Source organism: Spinacia oleracea, chromosome 4 (genome assembly GCF_020520425.1).
Source record: "Spinacia oleracea cultivar Varoflay chromosome 4, BTI_SOV_V1, whole genome shotgun sequence".
Classification (NCBI taxonomy): domain Eukaryota; kingdom Viridiplantae; phylum Streptophyta; class Magnoliopsida; order Caryophyllales; family Amaranthaceae; genus Spinacia; species Spinacia oleracea.
Window position 1 is genome coordinate 103,105,029 of NC_079490.1, and position 4,600 is coordinate 103,109,628.

Here is a 4,600-nt window from a genome sequence, read left to right on the forward strand (position 1 = left end):
TCTTTAAAGTTTGTATTTTGTATCACATAAAGTTTGGATTTTGAAAGAAATGTATGATTGTTGTAAGTGACATTTTTATTGTTAAAAATTTCAACTTACTAATCGTTTTTGAAATAGGAAAATCAAAGAGACATGATTGAATATGGTGGGATTCGGAATTACCTATTTAGTAGGGCTGGCAAAAGCTGACCCGACCTGATAACCCGACTTGAACCCGACCTGAAAATAGCGGGTTTGGGTTGAGATTTTCAACCCGATTAGTTAAATGGGTCGACACGAACCCGACCTGAAATTAAATGGGTTAGGTTAAGATTGGAAATTTCAACCCAAAAATGACTTGTGTAACCCGAATTATTAAATGGGTCCATTTTAGATCAGGTCAACCCGTGTCAACCTGGCCTGATAACCCAAAATAATACATAGTAAGGAATTAGGAAATTATAGTGAAATAGACAAATAGAGTCGCAAATTTGGCCCATTTGCATTTAGCCCAATATCTACTCACTATTTAAATAACAATCACTTTCTAACCCTATTCTCATTCTTTTGTTCAACATGCAGCCACTCTCTCCGTCTCCCCCTCCCTCTTCAATTCTTTATATTCGGTTTTCCCATTTTAATTTTTACTCCTGATCATTCATTCCTCTACTTCTCAGATCCTAACTCTTTCGTACGCAAAGGTAATTTCAATTATTAACACTTGTAAGAATGTTCATAATTTATCTTGCGTACATTTTTATTTTAAGTTCTACTCATGATTGATTATATTAGAGTAATTCGTGGAGCTCTATGTTGATTTTAGAGTAAATTCATGGTTTACATGTGGATTTTAGAAATATTCTTGTACATATGTTGATTTTATTGTAATATTGTCGATTTATCTCTTTGTGTGAGAGTTATTTTGTAGATCATGACTTGATTTTAAAGTAATTTTGTTTATTTATGTGCTGATTAGTTGATTGTTACGGTTAGTTATTTTATTATGTTTTTGTTTTACTTTCCAAAACTATCAAAATCTAACTGTTTGTTCTTGTTTGTGTTTTGCAGCAAAGGTGCTTTATCAATTTTGAGGAAAATTGCATGTGCTCGTCGCAAGTACCATCAATTGTAGAATTTGAGTGTATATTTTACATTTCAGATCTTATTTGATGTAATTTGAGTAGATTAAATTATATTTTGTTCAGTTAGTTGTAATATATAACTTTAATATCTATGATTTGCATCCTTAATAAGAATGCTTTGAACTATTTTCTCAATTTGTTTATAGAACAGTATGTAAAATGGGTTCGGGTTGACCCGAAATAGTCAGGTTAAATGGGCTAATATATTTGTATAAATTCAAAGGTAAAAAAAAGCAGGTTGAACAGATCAATTCGGGTTGACCCGAATAGAAACAGATCAGGTTGGGTTTAGATTCTCAACTTGTTTACTTAAACAGATCAGGTTCAGGTTAGAGGTTTTTGACCCGTTTAATACTGACCCGAACACGAACCCGACCCAACCCGACCTGATTGCCACCCCTACTATTTAGGCTTAGACAAGAATTCCTTTTAGAGCTCCCAATTGCTTAGAACTTGAAATGTTGTATGAGATTTTGGATTTTGATTTGAGGGCAATTTTTGTATTACGACGTTATGTTTCGATTTTGCCTCCCTTAATGCTTAGAATTAAGGGTATTTATAGGAGGATTTGCTGCTAAACGCCAGCCAACGCCAGCGTCCAGCGCAGCACCAGCGCCAGGCGCTGCTGACGTGGCGCAGATGCTGTCAAAACAAGGACGCGGGCTCCGTCCTTGCTTTGTCTTGTATTGGTGTACCTTCGTACTATTCGTACGAAGTTTGGCACGTAGTGTTTTCTTGGGGATTAAGACTTGATTTGCGTCTAAAAACAAGCCGTTTCGGGTTTTTGAATTTCGGTTTTACGGGACGACTTGGTCGGTTTTGTGGGTCGGCGCCCGAATTTAGATTACTTAATGTCATTTTGACTGGAAAAGGCCTTGTAAAACCAATGGGATAGTCCATTTGGTGAGATTGTACTTGGATTTTGAAATCGATTTTTGAAAATTGTATTTTGTACCGAGTTCCGGAAGGGGAACGGCCTCGGGGATTGGATTTTGGCTCTTGGGTTTTGGACATATGGAATATCCGCACGGAGTTGCTCCAACCGCCTAATAAGGATAATGGTATCGTCATCGTCCCAGCGGGGAGACACAAATTAGATGTCTACAGAAGCCCCCACTTTGACTGAGCGTTCGGTTATGAAAGCGCAAGTCAAAGTATTTCGAAAGGGACGGAGAATGATCAAGATGTTCTGCAATCAAGGCCATTCTTTGTACGCCGGTAACTGCACAAAACAGGTGTTAGAAAAAAAAAGGATAGAGTCTACCTCCGTGTGGTTGTGGCGACTCCGATTTGTACTTGTACTGCTCTTCCGCCTTTGGTCTGGGACGGAGCTTGGCATCGAAAATTTTGAATTTTGAACTTTGAATTTTTAATACCCGAAATTAATCCGTTGGGGATGCGTTTCACTGGGGATAGGATCTTTTTATTGGCTCTTAGGATTTTGAAATTTCGGCTGACTTTCCTGGAGCTTGGGTCCGTTGGGAGTCGAACGCCTGAGTCGTTGTATTTTTTGGACTTCGTATTCTTGAAATGCTCATCTGTTTGTGCTTGGAGATACGGATGTATATCCGTATTTTCGGAGGATAGCAGAAAACCGTAGCAACAAAGGACGTGCAATCAGCACGGGAGACCGCGCGCTGAAGATTCCTGCGCATGCAGCAGGCAGCGCTGGGCGCTGAGCTCGGCGTTCGACGTGGGGCTGTGCTATAAAAACACCCCTTGCCGTGCCATTTTGAAGAACACTCTCTTGCATTCTCTTGCTTCATTCTCTCAAAGGTTGAATAATCTTTCCCCTTGGTCTTGTTTTTGCCATGTCCATGTAAGTATTTCATGTTTTGCTTATGAAATAATCTCTAGGATTGCATGTAGCTTTGATTTTTCTTGTACTTGGAATGATACTTGTATGATACTAGGCTTCTCGAATCTTGTAGAAAATTATTTGATAGCCATTTGAACTTGAACTGTTGTAACTTGTAGATTTGAATTTTTGAATTTTGAAATTTTTCTTGAACTTGTATACCTGCTTCGGCATAGATAGCCTAGGCGTTGGTATAGAACTCTTATTCCTGCTTCGGCATGGATAGCCTAGGCGTTGGTGTAGAACTTGTATTCCTGCTTCGGCATGGATAGCCTAGGCGTTGGTGTAGAACTTGTATTCCTGCTTCACCATGGATAGCCTAGGCGTTGGTGTAGGAGGTCCCTGGCTGAGCCCGTGTTGCCACTGGGGATTTTTTGAATTTTGACTTTTTACGGGCTAGTATAGGATAGCCTCTGAATCTTTGACTTTTGTTCGGGCTAGTATAGGATAGCCCCCAGTTTAGAATCTTGACAGTTTGTACTCTACTTGATTTAGTATGCCTCGTCATACTCGGAGGAAGCTCGCCGAGTGTTCGGTGGTCCGAGCTGCTGAGGAGGATGCTTCGGACGATGAAGCGGCTGCTATAAACGTGCCGGAGGGGGGTATGGTTCCCCGGAGAGTACCCACTTTTGTCGGCACTGGCTGGAGTCCCTCCGATCTAGTGCTTCGGCCGGAGTTTCACTTGTCTCAGCAGCCTCGCGCTGGTTTGGTGAGTCTTGTACTGTGTTTTATCTCTTGAACTTGTATAGGTTTTGAACTGACCGACTTATCCATAGGCTGATGGAGATCCGTTGCGCACCTATTGGTCCTTGGCGGACCTTCATAAGGTTTTCCCGGCTATACAGGCTGACGCAGAGGCTATGGAGATCTGGCTGCAGACGGGCCTAGTCGACTTCTGGCGTGCCATGGGAAATACTCCGAGGAAGACGGGCATCAAACCTTGGTTACAGGCTTTGCTGGAGCGGTGGTGGGATACCACCAACACTTTTCACATGGCATGGGGGGAGATCACCATCACCCCTTTTGAATTTGCGATGATCACGGTTCTTCCTTTTTCTGAGAGGAACGTGAATTTTGATTCGGATCTGACATGGCGCTCAGCCGTCGCCAGGGACTTGCTCGGCCCTGTTGTTGACTTGGCGGACGATGACACCCACGCTTCGGTGACTGTGATCATGGCCGCGATCCGTAGCGTGGGTGTATCAGCAGAGCAGAGGGTTAGGCTCTTCCTCTTGGCTTTGATGAGTAGGGTGATGGCCCCGAGCAGGAACAGTCGGGTGCATATTAGCTTCCTGATAACTTTGCAGGATTTGAGGGCCGTTTTGAGCTACAGCTGGGGTGGTCTGGCATATAGCCACTTCTTGTATGAGATGAAGTGGGCCTCCCGAACTGCGCCGGAGAGTGAGCCCAGTATTGCTGCCTTGTGGAGTGTGCTGGAGGTATTTGAGACTCCTTGTACTTTTTATCTTGTATTTTTTACTTGTATGTTTGTATCTTGAACTTGACTGATGTTTTTTTTGCTTTTTGAAAGATTTGGATGTACGAGCACTTCCCGACTTTTCCGCCGGTTCGTACTCGGGATGCGGTTTACCCGTATGCTGCCTCTTGGATAGGAGCGGTG

At 42.4% G+C, this 4,600-nt stretch overlaps 1 long non-coding RNA gene across 1 annotated transcript; it reads left to right on the top strand.

The window, feature by feature from the left end:
* The first annotated feature begins 345 nt into the window (after positions 1-345).
* LOC110797120 (uncharacterized) lies at positions 346-1,256 on the top strand. The gene is made up of 2 exons (XR_002535763.2): positions 346-680; positions 1,048-1,256. It is a non-coding gene; the product is annotated as an uncharacterized lncRNA (long non-coding RNA).
* The last annotated feature ends 3,344 nt before the right edge of the window (positions 1,257-4,600 follow it).